We start from the raw sequence: 16652 nt of genomic DNA, 5'->3' as shown, positions 1-16652 counted from the left end.
ACATGCCAAGAACAGATGCATACTGGTAAGTAGCATTTTCCATATGGTTAGGTCTCACAACCACAACCGCTAATAATCCACTTTTCAACCTAAGTATCGTTTTTAATGAGAATACCAAGTAGGTATTGGATGAATGTATTTTTAAAAAAGATGCATATTAGCCTTTGACATTGACTAGGATGACCACACTAGGTAACAGTCAGAGTGGTAAAAGGGATCAACATCCTAGGTCCGGAAGAGAAGCTTAGGGGTAGACCCGTGAGGAAACTGCCCTATAGCTGGTATTAATAAAAGTGGGGAAAAGGAGGAAAAAGTGCTATAAAGGACAGTTTCATCACAGGTCTACATGTTTCTAAGCCTACCCCTAAGCTTCTCTTCAGGACCTAGGAGGTTGATCCCTTTTACCACTCTGTTACCTAGTGTGGTCATCCTAGTCCATGTCAAAGGCTAATATGCATCTTTTTTAAAAATACATTCATCCAATACCTATTTATTATTCTCTTTAAAAACGATACTTAGGTTGCCTAATTAGGGCCCCATGAGCTTCAACACGGGAGGGGAGGAGCGCTTGTGGTCAAACATTCGTCAGAGCATCTCTCTCGCCCAAGACACTGCCTGCCCATGGCTCCAATTAATCGGATGAATGTATTTTTGACAAAGATGCATATTAGCCTTTGACATTGACCCGTGAGGAAACTGCCCATTATAGCACTTTTTCCTCCTTTTCCCCACTTTTATGGTGAAGCATGCCACCAAGGGACCTTTTGGTGGGTGAAGGTTATTTTAGAACACGTATCGTTTCTCCCATGCTAGAAACCGAATGGTTCTCTTGGGTTTAGTCTCTGTTTGTAAGGATAGCACGGTTCTTTGCAATTGAGAGAGGACTCTGATTTTTCATCACACATCCCTGTGTGCCACGCCTACAACCCACTGCCTATGGCAAAGGTCAGCCACCCCTCTAGCTTGGTGCACTGTGACACTGGTGAGGGTACAGGTGCATGAGCCCTGTACCTCTATAGTGTCTAAGTCCATTCTTAGACATTGTAAGTGCAGTAATGCCATAAACACTATACGGTCTGGGAGTTTGTCATTACAAACTCCACAGCTCCATAATGGCTTTACTGAAAACTGGGAAGTTTTGATATCAAAGTTCTCATCACATTAATCCCACACTGATGCCAGTGTGGAATTTAATGAAAAATGCACTCAGAGGGCCTCTTAGCAATGCCCCCTGAAAAACAAACCTCTAGTGTCTTGGCTGACTGGCTGCTCACCAGCTGCCACCCCAGACCTGTTACTGGACCCCTGGGTCGAGAGCCTACAAAGCACATCCTTAGCAGAGGTGCCAAGCCTCCTCCCCAGGATGGGCAGGGTCCACGAAGGGGAAGCTTCAAAGGCTTGCCAGCTTTGTGAACTACCCCAGCCATTTGCTGCTCCCAGCAACTGACCCCCACCTTGGGGAGGAGAATCGGCAGGAAAACCAAGATAGGAGAAGAGGTGTGCCCAACTTAGCCAACTCCCCCCCTAAGGTGGGAGAGGCGAGGCGAAGCACAACTCTCAATCCCCGCCATTTTGAAGATAGGGGGACCCAGCCAACCAGAGAGAGGCTTGTGTCTTCCCACTGGAGGGTGGCCTAATAGGGGGTGTCCCCACCCAAGGAAGGGACCAATTGGTCCCAACCTGTACTTACCTGAAACGCCCCTAAATTTAGAATGTAGGGGCATCCCTGAACCTTGCCTCTTCAGTCAATAAGATAAAAGAAGGAGGACCAAAGAGTCGTGCTGAATGAAGAAGAGGACGGCATACTGACTTGGCCCCAGCCCTACCGGCATGTCCCGACCGCGACCTGCTCCAGCGAAATCCCAGAGAATCCCCATTGAAAGTAACAGGGCACCTGACTCCAAAACAGCACCCTGCACCCGGCCGCCCTAGTTCCACTGTAGGTGTACCTTGGGTGCTAACTTGAACCCCCCCTTTGCCCTGAACTTAAGTACTGGTGCTTTGCTCCCTCAACCTTGTGGCCTCTCATGAGCAGCCACCAACTGGAGGCCCCCTATCCCTCATTGGATAACATTGGGCCTCAGTACTTTACACCTGGTCGCCCTAGTTCCGCTGAGGGTGCTTTGAGAGTGCATCCTTGACCCTGGGGGAACCCTTGTTCTAACCCCAGAAACTCACTCCTCAAGACTGTTTACTTACCTGCCAAACCATAACCCTATTTTCCTACATAAGATTCCACTGTTTTCCTCTGAAAAACTTTTAAGTGTGGAGGGTCTTTTGTATGGGAACCTAAGAAACTGTGTTTTGAGAAAAACTGTTTTACTTACTTTGTATCTAGGAAATGTGCCAGTGTGATATTTCAGCATATCACACTCAGTAAGAAAAGCAATCTGAAAAGTAATTTAAAATGTAGTCATACAGTACCTGCAAAGAAACTGAATAGTAATCTCAATTATTCCTAAATAACTGACCTACCTTTATACAACACAAGTACATATAACCGCATACAACTGTATTGTTTTTGCAAAGTATTATTTCACTTACCTGCACACGCCTGGCTTGGTTCTAGAAATAAAATAAAACTCAGTAATATTTTTATACAAAACAAATTGGTCATAGTTCAGTCTTTGAGTGTGTAAAATCATTTCTTGCCTGAGTGTGTACAATACATGCTTAACACTACCCTCTGATAAAGCGTTACTATTCATCCACACTACCAAATAGAGAGTAAGGTATTATCTACTTTAGCCTCTGCCTACCTTTGGGGGTCCTCTGGACTCTGTACACACTATACCTTACTTTGTTATAGTATATACAGAGCCACCTTACTTTGGTATAGTATATACAGAGCCACCTTCCTACAAACCGCATGACGTTTCTTTGTGGTGTTCAGGTTCTTGCAACAAATGTGCCTTAAGTCAGATGAAGGTAGTTTGAGCACAGGAAGTAGAACTCTTCATCGGAATATAGCAAGAGGTCCCGCTAGAGAAAGCAACCCAGTTCTCGCTGCAAGTCACCAACTTATTCCAAGTCTTGATTTCATCTAAGTCTTCGGGTAAGTCGTAGTCCAGTCACGCCGTAAGCGCATAAAGGCCTCATATGATTCCTGCCCCCTCTCACTACCCTAGAACAGGCAAGAAGCCACACAGTCTGCATTCCAAGGGCCCAACTCTGCAGGTGTGATCCAAATCTCGAGCCGGGCCCTCGAGAAAGCCTGGCGCAGAGACCCAACTACAGACAACATGACCACCCTCAAGCTCGCCACTCGAAGACATCACCAGCTGATCCACGCCACCAAGAAATCCGCATTCAAGGAACGACTGGACAACAATGCCCGCAACAGCAAGGAACTCCTCAACATCGTCAAAGAGCTCTCGAACCCCAGCGCCGGAAACAACGACATCACGCCCTCGCAAGACCTCTGCAACTCGCTCGCCTCGTTCTTCCACAGCAAGATCGCAGACATACACAACAGTTTCAGCACACAGCCAACGCACCCTACGACCGGAACAACGCCCCCCACCACCACCCTGCGCGCCTGGACCCCAGTCAACACCGAAGACACCATCCGCACGATGAACTCCATCCACTCAGGATCTCCAACCGACCCCTGCCCTCACCACATCTTCAACAAAGCCGACTCCGTCATCGCACCCCACCTGCGGGACATCATCAACGCCTCCTTCGACACCGCCACCTTCCCAGAGATCTGGAAGCACGCCGAACTCAGCGCCCTACTGAAGAAACCATCAGCGGACCCCCCCGACCTCAAAAACTACCGCCCCATCTCGCTCCTTCCTTTTCCGGCCAAAGTCATTGAGAAAACCGTCAACAGACAACTGGCCGCCTTCCTCGAGACGAACGGATCCCTCGACCACTCGCAGTCCGGCTTCCGGGCCAACCACAGCACCGAGACCGCCCTCATCGCAGCCACCGACGACATCCGAGCTTTGGTCGACAACGGGGAAACAACGGCCCTCATCCTCCTGGACCTCTCCGCGGCGTTCGACACGGTCTGCCACCGCACCCTAGTGCAGCGCCTCAACAACATCGGTACCAGGAGAAGGCACTGGAATGGATCATCTCCTTCCTCGCCGGAAGAACACAGAGAGTCCGCCTATCCCCATTCAGATCCGAGGCCACCGAAGTCATTTGCGGCGTACCACAAGGATCATCACTCAGCCCCACCCTCTTCAACGTCTACATGAGCCCCCTCGCAGCCATCGCACGCCAACACAACCTCAACATCATCTCCTACGCCGACGACACCCAGCTGATCCTCTCCCTCACCAACGACCCCGCCACCGCCAGAACCAACCTACACGAAGGGATGAAAGACGTAGCCGAGTGGATGACTAACAGCCGCCTGAAACTGAACTCAGATAAGACGGAAGTCCTCATCCTGGGATCATCACCCTTCGCCTGGGACGACTCCTGGTGGCCCCCTGCCCTTGGCAGCGCACCCAAACCAACAAACCACGCACGCAACCTGGGCTTCATCCTGGACTCCTCCCTCTCCATGACCAGACAAGTCAACGCCGTCTCCGCATCATGCTTCAACATCCTAGGCATGCTACGTAAGATCTTCCAGTGGATCCCCACCGAAACCATGAAGACGGTCACCCAGGCCCCCGTCACCAGCCGACTGCACTACGGCAACTCCCTCTACGCCGGAACCACAGTCAAACTCCAGAAACGACTCCAGCGCATCCAGAACGCCTCAGCACGCCTCATCCTGGACATTCCCCGACACAGCCACATCTCCGTACACCTGAGAAACCTGCACTGGCTCCCCGTCAGCAAGAGAATCACGTTCCGACTCCTCACCCACGCACACAAAGCTCTCCACAACCAAGGCCCAAGATACCTCAACGACCGTGTGACCTTCTACACTCCCACCCGCCAGCTTCGATCAACCAGCCACGCCCTCGCCGCTGTCCCCCGCATCCGAAGAGCCACAACAGGAGGAAAATCCTTCTCCTACCTGGCTGCCAAGACGTGGAACTCCCTCCCCATCCACCTCCGCCTGACCCAAGACCACCTCTCCTTCAGGAAGCAACTCAAGACCTGGCTGTTCGAGCAGTAGCGGACCCCCCTCCCCCAAGCTCCTTGAGACCCTCCGGGTCAGTAGCGCGCTATACAAATGCTTGATTGATTGATTGATGATTGATTGAATCTGAGCCAAATGCTGAGGCTGGTCCTGGCATACCCTGGGTTTCCTGGTCCTTTGTTGTCCTTGCAGCAGATAGTCCTCAATCGAGACTCTCCCTTTGGAGTGCCTCTGGGGTTCACAGAGCCTAGGGCTGTATGGGGGGGCAGGAGGGGGGGGCACAAGTCACACTTTCACTGGTAAGCCCTATAAACCCCCCCTCTGTGCTGACAGGCCGAGGAGGTGGAGGTGGAGGAGGAGTGGAGGCAGAGGAGAGGAGGAGAAGTGAATGTGGAGGAGCACTGTAAGAGCAGGAGGAGTGGAGTAGTAGTAGCCTCTTCAGGTTCTGGTTTAGATTTTCCACACAACCTGGCTCCCAAACTCCTGAAACAGTGAATGAAGAGTCTGAAAAATGCAAAATGTGTTTCCACAAAAACATCCTGTGCATCTTAATTGAGGAGGTTCTGCGTCAGTTACCAATAGTAAACAATCCGACCAAACATGTACCAAATATATTCGGGGCTCTCATACTTTCTTCATTTGGCGAAGTCGAATTTGCATTTCACCGCCTCAGGATACCTCCTACTTCAATTCTTGCCTCCAGGGAAAGGCATTCTCAGGTTCCCTTTTTCACAATCCCACTGATAAAGGATTTCTTGAATAGTACCAAGAACATGTTTTCTTCTGTCAGAAGGCCTTCACTGCCATAAGATATTAATGTAGCCTTCCAGAACTTATAAAACCCCTTTGTGAGTCCAGAGAAGTCCCCTACAGAATCTGTAAAGAAAGTCATCCTTCGAAGATAGTTAGTTCCTCTCGTAGAGTAAGTAAAATCTACCCCTACCTTTTTTTTCTTCAAAATTCTCTTTCCTTTAACATTCCTGTGTGCACTCTAAACATTAGGAGAATTTTGCGTTTTTCACCTGGACACAATTAAGAACTTCAGAAAGTCCAAACAGCTTCTGGTATTTAGGGGTCACTTTGTGCGTTTTTAGCCATTTAAAGCAATATAGTTTCAGATGGATAGATTGTTGTATTATCAAAAACTACAAAACCGATGCAGTGAAACTCGAACGCCATTGTACATGGGAGAAAACTGTCTTTATTTCTTTACTTAAAAAAAAAAGGCTCATCGCAGAAATAGTCTCTATCTGGCTTTCATAGATCTCAGAATGGCGTTCGACTTGGTCCCTCTTGCAAGGCTTTGGGATATTTTAGAGAAGATGGGCTTCCCAGGTCCACTCCTGGACTTCATTGTGAGCTCCATGAGGGGAATTACGCGAGGATCAGATGGGGTACCCAGGGACAACTGACTGAGAGGGTGCCTGTGAGGAGGGGAGTTCGCCAGGGATGTGTTATGGCACCTACGCTGTTCTCTCTCTTTGTGAATGGTGTGGTGGACCATCTGAGAGAGGAACCGGCAGATGCGCCCTCCCTGGCAGGGGAAAGAACACCTACCCTACTCTTTGCGGATGACACCATTCTGATCTCTAAATCACCAGTAGGACTCCAAAAGCTCTTGCACCGTTTTAGTGCGTTTTGTACCGACAGAGGTCTTACCATCAATACCTCTAAAACAAAGCTCATGACCCTTTCACCCTCTAAGAGATTCAGGAATAATTTCTCGCTTAATGGCGAGTCATTGTAGATGGTAGACTCCTTTGATTATCTGGGTGTTAGGGTAAATAGTCGGATGAGTTGGAGTGACCATCTGGCCAAAATGTTACTAAATTTTAAAAGAGCCTCAGGGATGGTCTTGAGAGAACAGCGGGAGTCATTGAGTAAACCTGTGGCACCAACTCTTGCAATCTACGAGGGCCAAGTATTACCATCCGCCCTATATGGTTCCGAACTATGGGGGTTCGAGAACATAGCAGAGCTAATCACATCAGAAAATAAGTTTTTAAGAGACTTGGTAGCTTTACCCGCTTCTACTCCGTTAATCCCATTACGTCTTGATTTGGGTAGTCGTCCCCTTAAAGACCTAGTGCGCCTGCGCCCATTACTTTTTTGGGTTCGACTGAGAAGGACCGAGGAGCTCATAAACTATGCAGCTGTATTAGATGAATTTATACAGCTCAATACAGGTAATAAGATTAAGTGGCTGAATAATCTGAGGCAATTGGTTGTGCATTTGGGCTTGAGCGAATCCTGGAGGACCCAAACTCCGCCACCCAAGCTAGTCATTAAGAAGCTGTACTGGGATTGGGTTCAGAATGAGGCTATATGTAGAGGTACAGGGGGTTCACTCATGGTGCGGTTCTTGGAGTTCAAATGGTCCAGGATACTCGAACCGCTCCTTGATTTTATAGAGAAACCCCTAGATAGATCACTCTACTTAAAAGTTAGGTTTGGGATTCTTCCAGTGAATGATTTCACCTTCGGGTGGAAAAATCAAAGTGGTACATCGAAGGCTTGCCCGGGTTGTGCAGCCCCCACCGAATCTGTGGCACACTTCTTCTTTGCCTGCCCTGCCTATAGGGTGGCCAGGAGGATTTGGTTAAAACCTCTATGCATAGGGATGGGCTTAAGATGTCATAAAATGGCCCTGCGGGTTCTTTGTACTGACACGACCTCTTCAGCCATGGTGTGTGGAGTAGCAAAATTCCTGGGCAGTGCTTGGTCAACACGAATGAGGAGCATTAAGTCCCCTACTACTCATTCTAATGGTTAGAGGACTTTTGGCTGGAAGTACCTTGGTTGTCGTTGGTTGTTCCATGTCCATTTTTTTAATACGATCATTGCGCATTTATGATGATGAATGTATATTAAGGCTGGTGGGTTCTTGATTTATTTTATATTGCAATGTTTTGTAAACTTTTATGATGAAATTTTATCGAATAAAGTAAGTAGAGAAGAGATATAGTGGGTGGCAACCTGTTATTGCGTTCATATGTTCAACATTCATTATTATCTGGATTTATTTGGACAGTGGGCACTTAACTTGTAAACTACCTTAGTATTTTGTTTATAATTCTAGTTCTTATTACAATGCTGTTATGGGGCTTGGGCTTGCAACTCAACTGTTCAGTATTTGACCATAAATGAAAGCCGATCAAGAAGTAAAATGACTCACTTTGAATATCATGGGAATATTAACTGAATTCATAAACAACTCGCCATCCACATTAGGATGGTATTACGCGCAAGATTTCAGAGCTAAATGGAATAGAGATGCTGATAGCTTCCTTGCACATTCAAATTTATGTAAAGGCTGCCTATCATGTCTCGACTACCCTAATTTTCTTCTGTTTTCCTTTTACAAAGGTTCATGAAAGGTGTTGTCACTTACTAAGCGCGGAGTTAGTGGCATTTTAAAATTTATTTTCTTTCATTTTTAAAAGGAAAATCAAATGGGATTGTCCGTGTAACCTGTATAAAGCACATGTTGTTTTTCTCATTTAAGAGATTCTGCACACAGGCAGGTATATTAAAGGTATGGCTTCGATTCAGATTCCCATGATAGACAACTAAAGTACAAAAAGTATATGTTCGAGGCATATGAGCTGCAGATTGTACACTTTGCATAGATCGCCATCTGGTGTTGGGCCCGGATGTTTGCAGTTTGTTTTTGTTCTTTGGACAGTCTTTGGAAGTCACGAGTTCGGTGACTCCTCCTTCGGTCCGTACTGCGCATGGGCTTCGGCTCCATCCTCCGATTGTTTTTTTCCGCCATCGGGCTCGGATGTGATACTTCGTGCTCCGGCTTCGAACTTCTACGGTTCCAGCCTCGACGGAAAATCCTCGTTTATCGAGTTTCTTCACCTATCTTCATCTCTCGAAGAGGCACTTTTCTCGATTCCACACATCGGCACCGGCCTAAGAGCCCTCCTCGACTCCGGTCCCGGCCGATGGAAAGGACTCCGTTCAAAAAGTGCCCAAAATGTGGGTCTAAATTTCCCCACACCGACCTCCATCAGGTGTGTAACCTTTGCCTCTCTCCAGAACACAAGGCTAGAGACTGCCCCGCCTGTAAGTCTTTTCGATCAAAAAAGACCATCCGGGATCGAAGAGCTCGACGCACCATGGCGCACTCATCGACCGCGGCTCCACCGGACATCTTCGGAGACGACACCGAAGCTTCGGGGCAACACCACACCGAGCAGGAGGAAGACATAGTCAGCGCTTCCGAGGCCGACGACTCCGACCTGGAGGACATCACACCGGCGCAGAGGTTCGTGAGTACTCTACCCCCTCCCACCCCCGCGCCCAAATCCAAAGAGACTCGGGTTACACCCTCGCCTTCGGGCCCGGGGAAAACCAAACACGCAGCTTCTATCACCCCACCTTCGGGCCCGGTGTCGAAGCCTCACAAGTCTCACGGCAGCTCGGGCTCGAGCCAGCCGATTCCTGGTGCCGATAAAAACCGTTCGGCACCGAAGAAAGTGCCGCCCAGCTCGACTCCGAAGCCACCGGTGCCGAAGCCTGGACTTTCGGTGCCGACGAAACACAAGCACAAATCCCTCGGCACCGACGCTCCGGCGCCGAAGCCTACCTCGACGCTGAAAAAAACGGAGGTTCCAAAAAAACATGGCGCAGAGAAACCACCCAAATCCTCGGCTCCGAAAACATCGGCGCCAGCGGACGATTCGGCGCCACCGGACCTTTTTACACCCGATCCTTATCAAAAAACCTTATCCAAGGATCCAAAGACTGGGCTATTGACTTTGACTGTCAAGAAAAGACGTCTTGACACACCAGCTCCTCCTCCTCCACCACCCAAGCGGAAGGACTCTGCCACATCTCCTCTCAGAGTGCCCTCCCCACCACCTCCTACACCTCCTCCTCCTCCTCCTCCTCCTCCTCCTCCACCTTTTCCACCTCCTCTCCCTTCCAGGTCTCCGCCACCCTTGCCTCATCATTCCCCGACCCCGTCCCCAGATCCGGATTACGGGGATCCAGATTATGACCCGGCGGACGCCCCAATGGACCCCACACCACCGGGGACCCCAGACCCATGGGAAGATTACCAAAACCCTGACATACCAGATGTGCCTCAAGATGACCCTATACCCATCCAGGCCATCTCCCCCAGAGGACTCACTAGGGTTTCACCACTTAGTGCAGAGAGCAGCACACTACCACGGGGTGGAACTACATAGCGAACCAGTGGAAGACGACTTCTTACTGGATACATTTGATATTCAGGATAAGTCCACAGCCATCCTGCCCATGCTTAAGGGTGTCACCAAACATGCTGCAGAGGTGTTCAAAGACCCTGTCAGGGCCAGGGTCTTAAACCCCAGAATAGAAAAAAAGTACAAAGCAGCACCCACGGACCCTACATACATTAAGGGCCCTGCTCCCTTAGATTCCCTAGTTGTGTCCACGGCTAGAAAGCGGTCTAACTCCCAGTCCTCAGGTGAGGCTCCACCGCCAGATAAGGAATCAAAACTCCTAGATGCGTCTGGTAAACGCACTGCCTCGCAAGCCGCGAACATCTGGCGCATTGCGAATACACAAGCGCTGCTTGCGCGTTATGACAAAGCACACTACGATGAGCTTGAGGCTCTTATGCAGCACCTCCCGGAAAAACACAAACGTAAAGCTCATGACCTAATACAGGAGGGAAAGCTCATTACTAACACCTCCATTAAATGTGCCCTCGATGCAGCGGACACTGCTTCTAGAGCCATAAATACTAGTGTCCTGCTTCGTCGTCATACCTGGCTCAGGATCTCAGGGTTCAAGCCAGAAGTCCAGGCATCCATACTAAATCACCCCTTTGACCAACAAAATCTCTTTGGGCCAAAGGTAGACGAAGCATTAGAAAAAATGAAAAAGGACACGGACACAGCAAAGTCTATCACGGTGAACTACCAAAAGTCCCACCTCGTACCATCTCACACAAAGCAATATCTCGGGGCCACTATAGACACCTCCAAGGGTATAGCCTATCCCAACGCAGCCAGGATCGCAAGCATACAAGCCTTGCGCCAAACGTTCACTGCTCAGCACTCTCTCCCAGCGAGAGTGTTTATGAAGCTAATAGGGATGATGGCATCTTGCATTTTCATAGTGCCCCATGCAAGACTCCACATGCGTCCACTCCAAGAGTGCCTAGCACAACAGTGGAACCAGGCCCAAGGACAGCTGACGGATCTGGTGTTGGTGGACGGCCGCACCCATCACTCTCTGCAGTGGTGGAACACCACAAACCTTTCCAAAGGGCGGCCGTTCCTGGACCCGGTTCCTCAGGTGATTCTAACAGCAGACGCATCGCTCTCTGGCTGGGGAGCGCACCTCCTACACCTCACAATGCAAGGTCTATGGACGCCACAGCAAAAGTCGCTCCACATCAATCATCTGGAGCTCTTGGAGATCTTTCTAGCCCTAAAATCCTTTCAAAAACAGATTTCAGCCAAAGCAGTCCTCATTCGCACAGACAATATGACTGCAATGTATTATATTCAAAAACAGGGGGGGACACACTCTCCCCAGCTCTCCCGCTTAGCCCAGAGCATATGGAGATGGGCAATTCCACAAAACACCTTTCTCCTGGCACAGCACGTCCCAGGCATACAAAACACCATGGCAGATCTGCTCAGAAGACAAACGCAACAACTACACGAATGGGAACTGCATCCACAAGTTCTTCGCCCATTCTTCCACAAGTAGGGGCATCCTCAGATAGACCTCTTCGCCACCCACGAAAACAAAAAATGCCCAAGCTTCGCCGCCAGATACCCACACCCATTGTCCAAAGGCAATGCAATATGGATGAACTGGTCAGGCAGATTTGCATACGCCTTTCCACCTCTCCCACTAATTCCATTAGTGGCCAGGAAACTGCAACAGCACTCCCTCACGCTCATTCTGGTAGCCCCAACATGGGCCAGGCAGCCGTGGTACACCACACTATTACAACTATCAGTGGTACCACACCAAAAACTGCACCTGTCCCCATGCCTCCTAACTCAGAACCATGGAGAAATCAGACACCCGGACCCAGCGCAGCTCAACCTTGCGATCTGGCTCCTAAAATCTTAGAATTTGGGTACCTTAACCTTCCCCCTGACTGCATGAATATTATCAAGGAAGCCAGACGTCCTACCACTCGAGCATGCTATGCCGCAAAGTGGAAGAGATTTGTTGTTTACTGCCGTAACAATACAATCAACCCTTTAGATGCATCCATACAACACATTATATGCTATCTCTGCTCCATCTTCAAAGGTGTAACCTGGCATACTCTTCCATACGCTTACACCTAGCAGGGATTGCTGCTTACCTGCAAAACAGACAGCATTTATCACTGTTCAGGGTGCCTGCTATTAAAGCCTTTATGGAAGGCCTTAAACGCATAATTCCACCCAGGGCACCGCCTTCTCCTGTATGGAATCTAAATGTAGTTCTTACAAGGCTAATGGGTCCGCCCTTCGAACCACTGTATAAATGCGAGCTACAGTTCCTCACCTGGAAAACAGCTTTTCTAGTGGCCATCACTTCCCTTAGAAGGGTGAGTGAAATACAAGCGTTCACTATACAGGAACCCTTCTTACAAATACATCACAGCAAAGTAATACTTCGTACAAATCCAAAGTTTCTGCCCAAGGTCATTTCCCCCTTCCATCTCAATCAATCGGTGGAATTACCTGTTTTTTTCTCGCAACCTCAATCTGTTGCGGAAAGGGCTCTACATACACTTGATGTTAAGAGGGCTTTACTGTACTACATACAGAGACGCAACCTTTCAGGAAAACTAAACAATTGTTTGTTTCCTTCTCTCCACCGCATAAAGGCAGCCCCATCTCTAAATCAGGGATAGCTAGGTGGATTGTAAAGTGCATACAAATTTGCTATCAAAAGGCAAAAAGAACATTATCTGTTCCACCTAAAGCCCACTCTACTAGAAAGTTAGGGGCTTCCATGGCTTTTCTAGGGAACATACCCTTAGATGACATCTGCAAAGCAGCCACATGGTCAACACCGCACACCTTCACAAAACATTACTGTGTAGACGTGCACAACAAGCTAGTTTGGGCCAGGCTGTACTAAAGACACTATTTCAAACCGCTGCAACGGATACCGGTGGTCGCCGCTAAGGTTGGGTACTGCTATATAATCTATGCAAAGTGTACAATCTGCAGCTCATATGCCTCGAACGGAATATGCTACTTACCAGTATGCATCTGTTCTTCGCATGTAGAGCTGCAGAGTTGTACACGCCCACCCGCCTCCCCGGCTACCTGTATCCGTTCCAGTCTATCTTATTTAGATACAACACACATGGGTTTCTCACTGTTATTACTACGCTCCATCATTTCCCTGCTGGCGAAAAACAATCTGAGGATGGAGCCGAAGCCCATGCGCAGTTCGGACCGAAGGAGGAGTCACCGAACTCGTGACTTTCAAAGAACAAAAACAAACTGCAAACATCCGGGCCCAACACCAGATGGCGATCTATGCAAAGTGTACAACTCTGCAGCTCTACATGCCAAGAACAGATGCATACTGGTAAGTAGCATATTCCTTCCAATTTGTAGACCGGCAGCAAACCTCCAGGTTCATTTCATGTCTGCTTTACTTCTCTTTTCACACTGTCGATCTCACTATATCACTTTCCAGACTTAGAAGCTATGGCATCAAAGGATGTGCCATCAAATGGTTTGCTTCCTGCTTGATAGATACACCCCTGTGCTTTAGTAAAGGCATGCCCAGGGCGGTTGTCCATTTCACAATGTTTCGTGAGGGTCATGTCTGATCAGCCATTTCCTGATGCACTTGTAATTCAGTAGGAGCAAAATGCGTTTGAACAGAACTGAGTACTAGTTGCATATATACCTAAAAATGCAAAGCAAACCAAGGTCGAAGACCTATTTCTCTGAAATGTATCTGTGACTGAGCTACATAAAGAGGGATCTGGGAAGACCCATATATGTCTGCACAGTTCTCCAATGTTGTTTGTTGCTTTTGCTGCCTACCTGAAGATAATTGCAGTTAACATCGGCAATATTCGTTTTTTCATACCCATTAAAAGAAGCTGCCCTAACTTTCATTTTGGTGTTTCAACCGCATCCTACATGTTTGTTTTAAAATCTAAGTAATAAATATTAGTGGCAAATGTTGCTTCTCTGAGGTAGCATTGTGACTGATTAAAGCTTCTTCTGCGTGAATGTACTTTGTTTTCTTCTCTAAGAGGTATGTCACTTTTTCCTAATTGTTGACTGCAGGTTTTGGATGGAACAACGCGACACAGGTGTTAATCAGGCTGTTTCTGAAATGATGTCATTCATCCTAGGAAGTAATCCAGGTCTCAAATGGCTCTGTCTCATTGCTCATCAGCAGAGGAATTGTACTGTTCAAGCCCCACTCATCAGTTGTTGTAATATTAAAAGGATATTTGTTTTATTTTCATGTTTTATGTTTAAAAATAAAACGTCTGAAAGTTTCTTTTAAAGTTGTGTTTGTGTGTGCATGCCCTACAAGCTTTTCGTCATTGCACCAGATTATTCCTTGTTTCTGTTTAGTGCAAAAAAGATCACTTCCTGGAAAATGACTTACAGGAAATTTCCCAGCAACTCCTGCCCCAAGACTTTTGGTGTAGCATTTCCTTATCACAGGTAAATAACATGGTTGTTTTTTTTTTAGGTCTGGTTTGACAGTTGTCAAATGGACCTATTTCTAACCATACACGTATAGTGGGCTTAGGGTCTGCTCATTTCAGCTATTTGGTTTCTTTGACCAGCCTCTTTAATTAAGTTTAAGAATACTTTATTTTGGAACATATATATTAGAATAAAACAAAAATATGCAACTATACAGAAAATAGACATTTCATAACAGCAACGCCTTTGTTCATCCGAAAAATATCAAGTTTAACAATGTATATGATTTCCTGACTTTGCAAAATAAGACCTATCTCTAATGTAAGAATAACAAGTTTGCTTTGTAAAATCATTAGCATTTTTGTGACACATTTTGAGTTTTTTTGTCTTTTTTAAAGTAGGAAGAGATGAGGAGCCTATCTAGAGTGCAGAGTGCCCAACAAGGAAATAGATGAGGGAAATTAACTTTAAAGTAGCAAATAACAAAAGGTGTATAGTGTGTCAAAAAGAAAACTAAGACAATGTTAATGAATAAAGAGTTCATGGAGGGTTGGAAACGTCATCATTTCTAATGTTCATGGGATCAGATTGGATGCATTTGAAGTCAAAGCAAGCATAGCAAATCTCTTTTGATAGCTGCTTGTAGTGAGGGTAAATGTACAGTATCGAGGTTCTGATTGTGACAAATCAAGTTCCACCATGTGAGAAATGCTTTGTTATTAAACCTCTTCCAATTAGAGGAAATGACTTGAAAGGCAACTGCCAATAGATGATCCACGGACTGACCCTTGGCCCTGTCCCCAAACCATATATCCAAACAACCATCAAGAAGCATGGGGGACAGTGTTATATGGAATCATTATAGAACACATCTCTAAAAGTTTATGCCATACCTGCTTCCGGAATGAAGAAACATTGGGGCAATAGAAAAACATATGCATGAAATCTCCATTAGAAGCATTACAGGACAAACAGTTACAAATATCCGAAATTTTCAATTTGTATAAAGAACTGGGGGTTATAAACATCCTATTATAAAAGAAAAAGACAGTCTGAGCAGTGCTGGCAGACTAGGGCCTGTGATGTATTTTGAGCCATATTTTGTACCATAATGTGATGGAAAAAGTGGACTGTAGGTCTTGCTCCCATAAGTCTTCAATTCTGGTCTTAGACCTAACCAAGTCTGAAGAAGAAAGTTGCTTGTATAATAAAGAGGCTTTAACTTCAGTGGAAAAATCATGGGGTGTCACAGGATCGCAGAAAGTATCCGGATTTGCTGAGGGGGGTGTAGGAAGCTGGCTCTCTATGTAGGGCAGCAAAATGAAGTACACTATGCAGAGTTTAGATGACCCTTACCAGTTTTCGGGTATTAAAATAATAATCCCAATTTCTCTCATTTGTGGTAGTGTGGGCAAGCAGTTTAGGCATATCAGAGGTATTGCTAAGCATTCATTACGCACCCAAAGTTAGCACGTGAGACACTGTTGTAATCTAAATGATGTCCAGTAGTCCATTTGTAGATTAGGTAAAATTGATTATTAAGTAGTTACAATTAAGAGCCCCACCAGGAGCAGCCTTCCTGCCCCTCAGCCCATACTCCAACTGACTCTCTCAGACATCCAACATTCCATACATCACAATGCACTAACATTCTACTCCACCCTCACACTGGCTTAGCAGCTGATATCTCCCTTCTTTACAGGGAACAAGAACACAATGCAATTGGCCAATGAATAATTTGCATTCATGGAAAGATACATGCATGGAAATAACAGATGAACAAATCGCAAACATCTAATGATGACTTGCATGTCAACATCAAAAGAAATGATAGTAAAGTACAATGTAATAATTGACATGCATGTCAACATATAATATATATTGATGGTACATAACAATGCACTGTACTCACATAAATGAATAAAGCAACGTAACCATGTCCTTACTAAATGCAT

The 16652-nt window shown here is 46.8% G+C and overlaps 1 protein-coding gene across 6 annotated transcripts in view; it reads left to right on the top strand.

Moving 5' to 3' along the window:
* CSTF2 (cleavage stimulation factor subunit 2) overlaps positions 1–14549 on the top strand; it is a 446855-nt gene extending 432306 nt beyond the window's left edge. For all 6 annotated transcript variants that reach the window (XM_085607739.1, XM_085607738.1, XM_085607736.1 and 3 more), the window contains one exon: positions 14323–14549. The gene's annotated coding sequence lies outside the window, so the exon portion shown is untranslated. The remainder of the gene's footprint in view (positions 1–14322) is intronic.
* Positions 14550–16652: the final 2103 nt, after the last annotated feature.

This window comes from Triturus cristatus, chromosome 5_2 (genome assembly GCF_964204655.1).
Source record: "Triturus cristatus chromosome 5_2, aTriCri1.1, whole genome shotgun sequence".
Lineage (NCBI taxonomy): Eukaryota > Metazoa > Chordata > Amphibia > Caudata > Salamandridae > Triturus > Triturus cristatus.
The sequence above is the reverse complement of the archived record's forward strand: the minus strand, read 5'-3'. Positions and strand labels throughout refer to the sequence as shown.